This window comes from Somniosus microcephalus, unplaced genomic scaffold (assembly GCF_052327205.1).
Source record: "Somniosus microcephalus isolate GS21.2 unplaced genomic scaffold, FLI_Smic_1.0 unresolved_chr2, whole genome shotgun sequence".
NCBI classification, from domain to species: domain Eukaryota; kingdom Metazoa; phylum Chordata; class Chondrichthyes; order Squaliformes; family Somniosidae; genus Somniosus; species Somniosus microcephalus.
Window position 1 is genome coordinate 40664806 of NW_028225180.1, and position 14848 is coordinate 40679653.

General features: G+C 47.1%; 1 long non-coding RNA gene across 1 annotated transcript; it reads right to left on the bottom strand.

Annotated features, from left to right (window-relative positions):
• Positions 1-591: 591 nt before the first annotated feature.
• Positions 592-6482, bottom strand: LOC147092550 (uncharacterized). The gene is made up of 2 exons (XR_015075051.1): positions 6278-6482; positions 592-1493 (listed from the first exon to the last, which is right to left on the bottom strand). It is a non-coding gene; the product is annotated as an uncharacterized LOC147092550 (long non-coding RNA).
• Positions 6483-14848: the final 8366 nt, after the last annotated feature.

Below are 14848 nucleotides of genomic sequence, written 5' to 3' on the forward strand. Positions count from 1 at the left end.
GGGTGGTTGGAATGTGGAACTCAATGCCTGAAAGGGTGGTGGAGGCAGGAACCCTCACAACATTCAAGAAGCATTTGGATGAGCACTTGAAATGCCATTGCATACAAGGCTATGGACCAAATGCTGGAAAATGGGATTAGACTGGACAGGGATGGATGGGCGGCGCAGACACGATGGGCCGAAGGGCCTCTTTCTGTGCTGTAAAACTCTATGACGCACATGGGTGGACAAGTGGAGAATTTTAACTAAAACAGCAGGCAAATCTACCACTTATATATTCATGGCCATTTCTGAGATTGAAAAGACCTGTGAAAATATTCCACTAATCAATGCTGTGCATCACCTCATTGTTTAAAGTTACAGGATTCATAACATTACACATCAGTCTTTCTATTCGTGGAACAGCAGTAAATGTCCTCCCCTCCCACAGTGCTCATTCTTCCCTCTTGGTCAGGTGCTGACACCATGGTCAACATATTCAAATAGAAACACCAACCAGGACACATCTCCATGAACACACGGACAATGTCACTGCCCATCGAAACCAGAGGATCACACCCAGCTATATATTGTGTGTGGATTGATATCATATTCATAAAGTACTGGAATTTACTATCAAAACTCAATCAAAAACATTCAACACAAATCTGTGAATAAAAATAATCCAGTACCACCAGACTGCGTAAAACCGATTGGCGAATCATTCAATTCATCAATGATCGCCCCGCTCCATATTTCCCTGCAGAATATTCTTCACCTCAGGAATAAGGCTGGTTTTGGCCTGCACTGTGTGAGTAAATCTCACCAATGGGCGCTCCCTGTGCAGAGTCTCGGCCGACGGGAGCCCGTCTGGAACTCAGTTGTGGAGATCAGCGGGACTCACTGGATTTCACTGGGCAGCTGTCCGTGTCACACCTGATTGGAGAGTTGATCGTAATACTCGGGAAATGCTCGATCCCAGAGCTCACAGCTGGTGTACTGATGGGGGAGGAGGAACTTGAAATCATGTTTAATAAGGCAATGTTCTCCTAATTTTAAAATTTCCATCTAACCCTCCTATTAATATTAAATTTGTTACAGAACATCATAATCTGGGAACGCCTGTCATCACCATGGCTGAAGGTCCAGACAGGGGAGAAGAACCAAATTATTTACAGTATAATTACTGTCCTGACAAAGGGTCCAGATCTCATCCAAAAACCTCCAGCTCACACAGGAAAAGGGAACAGGACAGGGGCTGAGTAGATAGAGCGAAGTGAGTGACCCTCTAGAGGGGCATCACAGTCACAGGTGGAGGGAGACCCTGAGTACTGGAACTGTCCTGGTATTGGGGACTGTAAGCTGGATAGAGACAGTGAATGAGGAGGGTCTTCCTGAGCAACAGTGTGACTCCAGGAGCAGGAGGCCATCCCGGGGGGGCGAGGGTGAGAGGAGAACGATAGAGATATCTTTTTCCAGAGGGATGAACATCTTTGAACAGCTGGGACCTTTTTCTGTGAAAGCAAGAAGAGCAAAAGATTGTCCTGGTCAAAACCAAAAACACCACTAGCAATACATTTTTTTGAAAATCATTTTTGGAATTTGAGTGTCGCTTGCAAGGCCCCCATTTATTGCCCACACCAAGTTGCCATTGAATAGGTGATGATGGGCCACCTTCTTGAATCGCTGCAGTCCATGTGGTGAAGGTGCCCCCACAGTGCTGTTAGGTAGGGAGTTCCAAGGTTTTGATCCAGCAGCGATATATGTCCAAGTTAGGGTTGTATTAAGGAGATCTTGGAGGTGAATGTGTTCCCATGCACCTGGTACCCTTGTCCTTCTAGGTGGTGCATGTCCTGGGTATGGGATGTGCTGTCGAACATGCATTGCCGACTTACTGGAGTGCATCCTGTCGACAGTAATCTGCAACCATTGTAAGCCAATGGTGGAGGGAGTCAATGTTTAACTCAACGGATGGGGTGCTGATCAAGCATAATGCTTTGTGCTGGATGGTGTGGAGCATGGGGGAGAATTTTGGGAGTCACGAGGTGAGCCACTTGCCACAGAAAACCCAACCTCTGACCTGCTCCAGTAGACATGATGGATTTATGTGGCTGGTCCAGTTCTATTTTGCTTGATGTGGGAGACTTGGTGATGGTAATGTCATTGACTGTCATGCCTGTTCCTGGGACTAGGGGGAGGGTCACTGGCTAAGGCTTGGAAACTAAGCAGAGCCAGGCCTGGTTTGTACCTGGAGGAGTGACCATCAGGGAAAACCAGGTGCAGAAGGTCACGGAAAGAGCCCTGAGAAGGGGCGGTTGGTGAGAAGGTCATGGCAGGAGCCCCGGGAGGGGTGGCTGGTGAGCAGGCCCGGGCGTTGGGCTGAAGATAGGAGGAATGGTGGAAAATGGAATGGCGGCGCGCACAGATGCCGCAGCTTTGCTTCTCCCAGGACGGTGCTATTTATGTTTAATGTTATTTGTACTGGACTCATGGGAGCTTGCAAGATCACATTTTGTTGTACAATGACAATAAAGTTGAATTATTATATGGCTATGGTATCTCTCGTTGGAGATGGGCATTGCCTGACACTTGTGTGCTGCGAATATTATTTGCCACGTATCAGCCCAAAACTGGATGTTATCCTCGGTCACTGTCCGAGTGGACGCTGAGAATGGCTAGAGCCGTGGGAAGAGGGCCCCTGGAACATCATCTCACCGGGAGACACCTGCTTTAAACAGGGAGATTAAAGTTAGACACTAGACACAGGCTGCAAACTACATGAACCTTACCTGGATCTGCAGATTCTCCCTTTCCGTGTGCAGCCTGCCAGTTCTGTCTTTGTAAACTCATTGCCACCAATCAGGATAGCAACATACTGCAGATGCTGGAAATCCGAAATAACAACAGAAAATGCTGGAAAAACTCAGCAGGCCAGGCAACATCCGTGGAGAGAAATTAAAGTCAACTCTAATTTCTCTCCACGGATGTTGCCTGGCCTGCTGAGTTTTTCCAACATTTTCTGTTGTTACCTCAGAGCCAGTGTCTGGTGTTTCAGTGCGGGGAGGGCGAGCCGCCTCGAAGGGCCAACATATTAACCATTTAACTGCTGAATGAAGGTGTCCTTGAATGGGGAGGAAATGATGTCTCCATGGTCACTTCACTCGTGACTGGATGGTATTCAGTGCCGCTCCCTGTTCACCCATCACCCTTGTGCTCACTGACCTACATTGATTCCGGTCTAGCAACGCCTCGATTTTAAAGTTCTCATCCATGGCCTCGCTCCTCCCTATCTCGGTAACCTCCTCCAGCCCTACAACCCTCCGAGATCTCTGCTCTCCTCCAGTTCTGGCCTCTTGTACATCCCCGATTTCCTTCATCCCTCCAATGGCCTTCAGCTGCCTGGGCCCTAAGCTCAGGAGTTCCCTCTCCGCCTCTCTCTCCTCATTTGAGACACTCTTTAAAACCTCCCTCCGTCAACAAGCTTTTGGTTACCTGTCCCAATATCTCCTTAGGTGACTCGGTCTCCATGTTTTTTCAGATGACGCACCTGTAAATGAGCTCGCGATGTTTCACTACATTAAAGCAGCTGTAGAAATTTGTATTGTTGTTCAGAGACAATGGAGCGAGGGGGCGGTTCAGTCTGAGAGACGGGGCGGTTCAGTCTGAGAGAGGGGGCGGTTCAGTCTGAGAGAGGGGCCGGTTCAGTCTGAGCGAGGGGGCGGTTCAGTCTGAGAGAGGGGACGGTTCAGTCAGAGAGGGGACGGTTCAGTCTGAGAGGGGACGGTTCAGTCTGAGGAGAGGGGACGGTTCAGTCGGAGAGAGGGGACGGTTCAGTCTGAGAGGGGACGGTTCAGTCTGAGAGAGGGGACGGTTCAGTCTGAGAGAGGGGACGGTTCAGTCTGAGAGAGGGGACGGTTCAGTCTGAGAGAGGGGACGGTTCAGTCTGAGAGGGGGGCGGTTCAGTCTGAGAGAGGGGGGCGGTTCAGTCTGAGGGGGGGGGGAGCGGTTCAGTCGGAGGTGGAGGTGTGGTTCAGTCGGAGAGAGGGGGGCATTCCAGTATGACAGTGAGGGATTCACCAGTGCTGTGAGATAAGTCTCACTGTTAATACTGCAGGAGTGGGACCAGTACCAGTACTGACAGAGTGAGCGATTAGAAACATAGAAGATAGAAGCAGGGGTAGGCCATTCGGCCCCTCGAGCCAGTTCCGCCATTCAATGAGATCATGGCTGATCATCCAAATTCAGTACCCTGTCCCTGCTTTCTCCCCATATCCCTTGATCCCTTTAGCCTTAAGAAATATATCTAACACCTTCTTGAATATATTTAATGAATTGGCCTTAACTGCCTTTTGTGGTAGAAAATTCCACAGGTTCACTACTCTGGGTGAAGAAATTCTGCCTCATCTCTGTCCTAAATGGGTTACCCCTTATCGTTAGACTGTGACCCCTGGTTCTGGACTCCCCTGCCATCGGGAACATCCTTCCTGCATCTAGTCTGTCTAGTCCTGTTAGAGATTTATAAGTTTCAATGAGATCCCCTCTCATTCTTCTAAACTCCAGCAAATATAAGCCCAATCGATCTAATCTCTCCTCATAAGTCATTCCTGCCATCCCAGGATTCAGTCTGGTGAATCTTCGCTGCAATCCCTCCATGGCAAGAACATCCTTCCTCAGATAAGGCGACCAAAACTGCACACAATACTCAAGGTGTGGTCTCACCAAGGCACTGTACAACTGCAGCAAGACATCCTTGCTCCTGTATCGAATCCTCTCGCTATGAAGGCCAACATACCATTTGCCTTCTTAACCACTTGCTGCAGCTGCATGCTTACCTTCAGCGACTGGTGCACAAGGACACCCAGGTCTCGTTGCACTTCCCCTTCTCCCAATCTATTGCCATTCAGATAATAATCTGCCTTCCTGTTTTTGCCACCAAAGTGGATAACCTCGCATTTATCCACATTATACTGCATCTGCCATGCATCTGCCCAATCACCCAACCTGTCCAAATCATACTGGAGTTGATTCACTAGTGCTGTGAGATAAGGCTCACTGTTAATACTGCGGGAGTGGGGCCAGTACCAGCACTGAAACAGTGAGGGATTCAACAGTGCTGTGAAATAAGGCTCACTGTTAGTACTGCAGGAGTGGGACCAGTACCAGCACTGAGAGAGTGAGGGATTCAGCATTACATAAGAACATAAGAAATAGGAGCAGGAGTAGGCCATTTGGCCCTTCGAGCCTGCTCCGCCATACAATGAGATCATGGCTGGTCTTCTGCCTCAATTCCATTCACTGGCCTTATCACCATATCCCTTGATGCCCTTACTAGTCAGAAATTTATCGACTACTGTTTTGAATATACCCAATGACTGAGCCTCCACAGCCCTCTGGGGTAGAGAATTCCAAAAATTCACCACCCTCTGTGTGAAGAAATTTCTTCTCATCTCAGTCCTGAATGGCCTACCCTTTATCCTGAGGCTGTGGTCCCTGGTTCTAGGCTCCCCAGCCAAGGGACACATTCTCCCAGCATCCACCCGATCATGCCCTGTAATAATTTTGTATGCTTCAATGAGATCCCCTCTCATTCTTCTGAATTCAAGAGAACACAGTCTCTTTTCATAATACAGTCCCGCCATCCCAGGAATCAATCTTGTGAACCTTCGTTGCAATCCCTCTATGGCAAGTATATCCTTCCTTAGGTAAGGAGACCAAAATTGTACACAGTACTCCAGGTGTGATCTCACCAAGGTCCTATATAATTGAAGACTTCTTTACTCCTGTACTCAAATCCTCTTGTAATTAAGGCCAGCATACCATCTGCCTTTCTAATGGCTTTTCAGTGACTCATGTACAAGGACACCCAGGTCCATTTGAGCATCTGCATTCCCCAATCTTTCACCATTTAGGAAATACTCTGCCTATCTGTTTGTTTCTACCAAAGTAGATATCTTCACATTTATCTACATTATATTCCTTCTGCCACGTTCTCGCCCTCTCACTGAGCCTGTCGAGATCCCCTTTAAGCCTCTTCACATCCTCTTCACAACTGACACTGCCACCTAGCTTTGTGTCATCAGCAAATTTGGAAATGTTACATTTAGTCCCCTCATCCAAATCATTGATATAGAATGTGAATAGCTGGGGCCCAAGCATCGATCCTTGCGATACCCCACTAGTCACAGCCTGCCATCCTGAAAAAGACCCGTTTATCGCTAATCTTTGCTTTCTGTCTGTTAACCAATTCTCAATCCATGCAAGTATATTACCCCCAATTGCCCTAATTTGGTTCACCAACCTCTTGTGTGGGACCTTATCGAAGGCCTGCTGAAAATCCAAATACACCACATTTCCCGGTTCCCTTTGTTTACTCCACTAATTATATCCTCAAAGAAATCCAATAGGTTTGTCAAACAGGACCATTGCTGTGAGATAAGACTCACTGTTAATACTGCAGGAGTGGGGCCAGTACCAGCACTGATGACGTGGGCTTACTTAAGCATTGCATCCGGCGCAGGCGCAGTGGGAGTGGCCACGCCCCTCAGCAACGGCAGCCGCTGTGGGCGGGGCTATGATGTCATCCGCGTGCTGCCGGGCTACCACTGATGCGCGTGGTCACATCAGGAGTCACGTGACCCCGAGCCGCCAGTGCCACGGAATAGAGTGGGCGTGGCCCTGTGTCGTTCCGGGCTCCGATTGGTGCGCCCAGCTGTCAACCTACGGGTCGCAGCCAGCAGAAGAGACGGACTCAGTGATCGACATTAATTTGTTGCGCTTGCACGCTGTGTGGCCGCAGTGCGCATGCTCGGTGCTGCTCCCACTCCCCGGATGAAGTGCAGGCTCCTGTAAAACTCGGTTGAGGAAGAAACGGTTCTGGAGATAAAATGGCCGCGTTACGGGGGAGCCGCTGGAAACCGGACTGAGGAGCGGCGGATGGAGCCGGATCAGAGACTGGGCGGGCGGCGATGGTGCGGGTGAGTGTGGGGATCAGAGAATCACAGACATTTACAGCTCAGAAGGAGGCTTGTCCGCGCCGGCCTGTCCCACAGAGAGCGATCCTCCCCAGTCCCACTTTCCAGCTCCTTCAGAACATCAGAAGCAGGAGCAGGAGTGGATGACACGGCCCTCGAGCCTGCTCCGACATTCAATGAGATCCTGGCTGATCATCGATCTCACTCCACTCTCCCGCCCCATCTCCATAACCCTGGATTCCCCAGAGTCCAAAAATCCATCTCAGCCTTGAATTTACCCAAAGACTCGGCACTCACAGCCCTCTGGGGCAGAGAATTCCACAGATTCACAGCCTCTGAGGGAAGAAATTCCTCCTCCTCTCAGTCTTAAATGGCTGACCCCTTATCCTGAGACTCTGCCCCCGAGTTCTAGACACTCCAGCCAGGGGAAACAACCTCTCAGCATCTACCCTGTCAATCCCCTTCAGAATCCTGTATGTTTCAGTGAGATCACCTCTCATTCTTCTAAACTCCAGAGAGTATCGGCCCATTCTACACAAACTCTTAGCATAGGACAGCCCTCTCATCCCAGGAATCAATCCAGTGAACCTTTGTTGCACCGCCTCCAACACCGCCTTCATTGTGCCAGTGCAGCCTTCGGTCGCCTGAGGAAGAGAGTGTTTGAAGACCAGGACCTCAAACCCGGCACTAAGCTCATGGTCTACAGAGCAGCAGTGATACCCGCCCTCCTGTATGCCTCAGAGACATGGACCATGTACAGCAGGCACCTCAAAGCACTGGAGAGGTACCACCAACACTGCCTCCGCAAGATCCTGCAAATCCATTGGCAGGATAGGCACACCAACGTCGGTGTTCTTGCTCAGGTCAACATCCCCAGCATCGAAGCTTTGACCACGCTCAATCAACTCTGATGGACTGGTCACATGGTCCGCATGCCCGATACGAGACTCCCCAAACGAGCACTCCACTCGGAGCTCCGGCAATGTAAGAGAGCCCCAGGTGGGCAGAGGAAACGCTTCAAGGACACCCTCAAAGCCTTGAAAAAGTGTGTAACATCCCCATCGACACCTGGGAATCCCTGGCCCAAGACTGCACAAAGTGGAGGTGAAGCATCCGGGAAGGCGCCGAACACCTCGAGTCTCTTCGCCGGGAGCAAGCGGAAGCCAAGCGCAAGGAGAGCGCGTCAACCCAAGCACCCCACCCACCCGCCCCTTCAACCACCGTCTGCCCCACCTGTGACAGAGAATGTAGGTCCTGCATTGGACTCATCAGTCACCTGCGAGCTCATTTTTAATGTGGAAGCAAGTCATCCTCGGTTCCGAGGAACTGTCTAAGAAGATACTTCCTTAGATAAGGAAAACAAAACTGTGCACAGTACTCCAGGTAAAAAAGGTGCTAGAGAGAAAACGGGGAATTACAGACCGGTAAGCCTGACATCGGTAGTGGGGAAAATGCTAGAGTCGATCATAAAAGATGTAATAGCAGAGTACTTGGAAAACAGTGACAGGATCGGACAAAGTCAAAATGGATTTACAAAGGGTAAATCGTGCTTGACTAATCTACTGGAATTTTTTGAGGATGTAACTGGTAAAATAGATAAGGGAGAACCAGTGGATGTGGTGTATTTGGACTTTCAGAAGGCTTTCAATAAGGTCCCGCATAAGAGATTAGCGTGTAAATTTAAGGCACATGGGATTGGGGGCAAGGTATTGACTTGGATAGAGAACTGGTTCGCAGACAGAAGTCAAAGATTTGGAATAAACGGGTCTTTTTCCAAATGGCAGGCAGTGACTAGTGGGGTACCGCAGGGATCGGTCCTTGGACCCCAACTATTCACAATATATATTAATGATCTAGACAAGGGAACTAGATGTAATATCTCCAAATTTGCAGACGACACAAAGCTGGGTGGGCGTGTGTGCTGTGAGGAGGATGCCGCGAAACTCCAGGTTGATTTGGACAGGTTGGATGATTGGGCAGAAGCATGGCAGATGCAATATAATGTGGATAAATGTGAGGTTATCCATTTTGGATGCAAAAACAGGAAGGCAGATTATTACCTGAAATGGCAATAGATTGGGAGAAGGGGAAGTGTAACGAGACCTGGGTGTCCTTGTGCACTAGTCGCTGAAGGTAAGCATGCAGGTGCAGCAGGCGATTAAGAAGGCAAATGGTATGTTGGCCTTTGTAGCGAGAGGGTTTGAGTACAGGAACAAGGATGTCTGCTGCAGTTGTACAGGGCCTTAGTGAGACCACATCTTGAGTATTGTGCGCAGTTTTGGTCACCTTATCTGAGGAAGGATGTTCTTGCCATGGAAGGAGTTCAGCGAAGATTCACCAGGCTGACACCTGGGATGGCAGGAATGACGTATGAGGAGAGATTGGGTCGATTGGGCTTGTACTCGCTGGAGTTTAGAAGAATGAGAGGGGATCTCATTGAAACTTATAAAATTCTGACAGGACTGGACAGACTAGTTACAGGAAGAATGTTCCCGATGGTCGGGGAGTCCAGAACCAGGGGTCACAGTCTAAAGATAAGGGGTAGGCCATTTAGGACAGAAATGAGGAGGCATTTCTTCACCCAGAGAGTGGTGAACCTGTGGGATTCTCTACCACAGAAGGCAGTAGAGGCCAATTCATTAAATATATTCAAACATAGAAACATAGAAGATAGGAGCAGGAGTAGGCCATTCGGCCCTTCGAGCCTGCTCCGCCATTCAATGTGATCATGGCTGATCATCCAAACTCAGTACCCTGTCCCCGCCTTTTCCCCATATCCCTTGATCCCTTCAGCCTCAAGAAACATATCCAACTCTTTCTTGAATATATTTAATGAACTGGCCTCCACCGCCCTCTGTGGCAGAGAATTCCACAGGTTCACCACTCTCTGGGTGAAGAAATTCCTCCTCATTTCAGTCCTAAATGGCTTACCCCTTATCCTTAGACTATGACCCCTGGTTCTGGAGTCCCCGGCCATCAGAAGCATCCTTCCTGCATCTAGTCTGTCCAGACCTGACAGAATTTTATAGGTCTCGATGAGATCCCCTCTCAATCTTCTAAATTCCAGTGAGTATAAGCCCAATCGACACAATCTCTCCTCATACGTCATTCCTGCCATCCCAGGTATCAGCCTGGTGAATCTTCGCTGCACTCCCTCCATGGCAAGAACGTCCTTCCTCAGGTATGGTGACCAAAACTGCACACAATGCTCAAGGTGCGGTCTCACCAAGGCCCTGTACAACTGCAGCAAGACATCCTTGTTCCTGTACTCGAACCCTCTTGCTACGAAGGCCAACATACCATTTGCCTTCCTAACCGCCAGCTGCACCTGCATGCTTACCTTCAGCGACTGGTGCACAAGGACACCCAGGTCTCTTTGCACTTCCCCTTCTCCCAATCTACTGCCATTCAAATAATAATCTGCCTTCCTGTTTTTGCCAGCAACGTGGATAACCTCACATTTATCCACATTATAGTGCATTTGCCATGTTTCTGCCCAATCACCCAACCTGTCCAAATCGTACTGGATTTTCCCGACATCCTCCTCGCAGCTTACCCTCCCGCCCAGCTTTGTGTCGTCTGCAATCTTGGAGATATTACATCCAATTCCCTCATCCAGATCATTAATATATATTGTGAACAGCTGGGGTCCTAGGACCGATCCTTGCGGTACCCCACTAGTCACTGCCTGCCACTTGGAAAACGATCCGTTTATTCCAACTCTTTGCTTTCTGTCCACCAACCAGTTCTCTATCCAAGTCAATACCTTGCCCCCAATCCCATGTGCCTTAATTTTGCACGCTAATCTCTTGTGTGGGACCTTATCGAAAGCCTTCTGAAAGTCCAAATACACCACATCCACTGGTTCTCCCTTATCTATTTTACCAGTTACATCCTCAAAAAATTCCAGTAGATTAGTCAAGCATGATTTACCTTTTGTAAATCCATGTTGACTTTGTCCGATCCTGTTACTGCTTTCCAAGTGCTCTGCTATTACATCTTTTATAATAGACTCTAGCATTTTCCCCACTACCGATGTCAGGCTTACCGGTCTATAATTCCCCGCTTTTTCTCTACCACCTTTTTTGAATAGTGGGGTAACATTAGCTACCCTCCAATCCATGGGTACTGTTCCAGAGTCTATCGAGTTCTGGAAGATGATCAGTAGTGCATCTACTATCTCCAGGGCCACTTCCTTAAGTACCCTGGGATGTAGACCATCAGGCCCTAGGGATTTATCGGCCTTCAGTCCCATCAATTTTCCCAACACCATTTTCCTACAAATACTGATTTCTTTCAGTTCCTCGCTTTCATCAGACCCTATGTTCCCCGGAATCTCTGGGAGGTTATTTGTGTCCTCCTTTGTGAAGACAGAACCAAAGTATGCATTTAGCTGGTCTGCCAGTTCCTTGTTTCCCATTATAAATTCCCCCGATTCTGACTGCAAGGGACCTACGCTTGACTTCACTAATCTTTTTCTCTTCACATATCTATAAAAGCTTTTACAGTCAGTTTTTATGTTCCCTGCAAGCTTACTCTCATATATTCTATTTTCCCTTTCTTAATTAATCCCTTTGTCCTCCTTTGTTGACTCCTAAACTGCTCCCAATCCTCAGGATTATTGCTTTCTCTAGCCAATTTATATGTCCTCTCCTTGGATCTTATGCTATCCCTAATTTCCCTTGTTAGCCACGGTTGAGTCACCTTTTTTGTTTTATTTTTGCGCCAAACTGGGATGAACAAATTCTGTAGCTCATCCATTCGGTCTTTGAATGTTCGCCATTGCCTATCCACCGTCAACCCTTTGAGCGCCATTCCCCACTCAATCCTGCCCAACTCACTCCTCAGACCATCGTAGTTTCCTTTATTTAAATTGAGGACCCTTGTCTCTGAGTCAACTACTTCATTCTCCATCTTAATGAAGAATTCGATCATATTATGATCGCTCTGACCCAAGGGGCCTCGTACAACAAGATTGCTAATTAATCCTTTCTCGTTGCATAATAGCCAGTCTAAGATGGCCTGATCTCTGGTTGGTTCCTCGACATATTGGTCCAGGAAACCATCCCGTAAACACTCCAGGAATTCCTCCTCCACAGTATTGTTACTAATTTGGTTGGCCCAATCTATATGTAGGTTAAAGTCACCCATGATGACTGCTGTGCCCTTATTGCACGCTTCTTTAATTTCCCTTTTAATGCCATCCCCAACCTCCACCTTACTGTTTGGAGGTCTATATACCACTCCCACTAATGTTTTTTTCCCCTTAGTATTTCTCAATTCTACCCATACAGATTCCACATCATCAGAGCTAATATCCTTCATTACAATTGTACTAATCCCTTCTTTAACCAGTAATGCTACCCCACCTCCCTTTCCTTTTTGCCTATCTTTCCTGAATATCGAATACCCCTGGATGTTGAGTTCCCAGTCTTGGCTATCCTTGAGGCACGTTTCTCTAATCCCAACCAAATCGTATTCGTTTACCTCTATTTGCGCAGCCAATTCATCCACCTTATTACAAATGCTCCTCGCATTAAGACACAAAGCCTTCAGGCTTGTTTTTTTAATGCTCTTAGACCTATTAGAATTATTATTTACTGTGGCCACGTTTGATTTAAACCGTTGATTTCTCTGACTGCCACTTTTGTTTTTTTCCTTCCTATCTTTTGCTTTTATCCCTGTTTTCCTTTCCTCTGTCTCCCTGTTCAGGTTCCCAACCCCCTGCCATTTTAGTTTAAACCCCCCCCGAACAGTGCTAGCAAACCTCCCCGCAAGGATATTTATCCCGCTCTGGTTCAGGTGCAACCCGTCCGACTTGTACAAGTCCCACCTTTCCCAGAAGCAGGCCCAGTGATCAAGAAGGAGTTGGATATATTTCTCAAGGCTAAAGGGATCAAGGGGTATCGGGAGAAAGCAGGGACCGGGTACTGAATTTGGATGATCAACCATGATCGCATTGAATGGCGGAGCAGGCTCGAGGGGCTGAATGGCCTACTCCTGCTCCTATCTTCTATGTTTCTATGTGTGGTCTCACCAAAGCCCTATATAATTGTAGCAAGACTTCCTTACTCTTATACTCCAACCCCCTTGCAATAAAGGCCAACATGCCATTTGCCTTCCTTTATTGCTTGCTGTACCTGCATGCTAGCTTTCTGTGTTTCTTGCACGAGGACACCCAAATCTCTCTCAACACCAACATTTAAAAGTTTCTCACCATTTAAAAAATATTCTGTTTATTCTATTCTTCCTACCAAAGTGAATAACCTCACATTTCCCTACATTTTTCTCCATCTGCCACCTTACTGCCCACTCACATTGTCTATCTATATCCCTTTGCAGACTCTGTGTTCTCACACCTGGCTTTGTATCATCAGCAAACTTGGATACATTACACTTGGTCCCTTCATCTAGGTCATTACTGTAGATTGTAAGTAGCTGAGGCCCCAACACTGATCCTTGCGGTACCCCACTAGTTACAGCCCGCCAACCTGAAAAAGATCCATTTACCCCTACTCTCTGTTTTCTGTCCGTTAACCAATCCTCTATCCATGCTACTATATTACCCCCAACCCCATGAGCCCTCTTCTTGGGTAACAACCTTTTATGTGGCTCCTTATCGATTGCCTTTTGGAAATCCAAATATACTACATCCACTGGGTCCCCTTTATCTACCTTGCTAGTTACATTCTCAAAAAACTCTGAATAAAATGTCAAACACGATTTCCCTTTCATAAAACCATGTCGACTCTGCCTAATCATGTTATGATTTTTCTAAGTGACTTGATACCACTTCCTTAACAATGGATTCCAGCATTTTCCCGATGACTGATGTCAGGCTAACTGGCCTGTAGTTCCCTGGTTTTTCTCTCGCTCCTTTCTTGAATAGCGGTGTTACATTTGCGACCTTCCAATCCGCTGGGACCATTCCAGAATCTAGAGAATTTTGGAAGATCAAAACCATTGCATCCACTATCTCTTCAGCCACCTCTTTTAGAACCCTAGGATGTAGGCCGTCAGGTCCAGGGGATTTGTCGACTTTTAGTCCTATTAGTTTCTCGAGTTCTTTTTCTCTACTTATATTAATTACGTTAAATTCCTCACCCTCATTAGACCCTTGGTTGCCCACCATTTTTGGTATGCTTTTTGTGTCTTCTACTGTGAAGACAGATACAAAATTATTTTTTAACGTTTCTGCCATTTCCTTATTCCCCATAATTGCTCCTGTCTGAGCCTCTAAGGGACCAATGTTTACTTTTGCCGCTGTCTTCCTTTTTACATATTGTAGAAGCTCTTGCATTCTGTTTTTATACTTCTTGCTAGTTTTCTGTCATTCCATTTTTTCCCTTTTTATCAATTTTTTGGTCAACCTTTGCTGGTTTCTGAAACTCTCCCAATCCTCAGGCTTACTATTATTCCTTGCAACATGATAATCTTCTGTCAATCTCCTACTATCCAAAGCTTCTTTAGTTAGCCACGGTTGGATCACTTTTCCTGTGGTGTTTTTGTTTCTCAATGGAATGTATTTTTGTTGAGAATTATGAAATATTACTTTAAATGCTAGCCACTGCTTATCTACCGCCAAAGCTTTTAATATATTTTTCCAAACTACCTTAGTCAACCCGCCCCTCATACCTATGTATTTGGCTTTATTTAAGTTTAAGACTCTAGTTTCGGACTTCGGCAAGTCACTCTCAGAATTTCACATTAATTTTATCATATTATGATCACTCTACCCCAGAGGATCCTTTACTATGAGATTGCTAATTAACCCTGTCTCATTACACAGTGCAATATCTAAAATTGCCTGTTCCCTGGTTGGTTCCATGATATATTGTTCTAGGAAACTGACCCGAATGCATTCCATGAACTGGTCCTGCAGACTCTTGGTCCGTAGC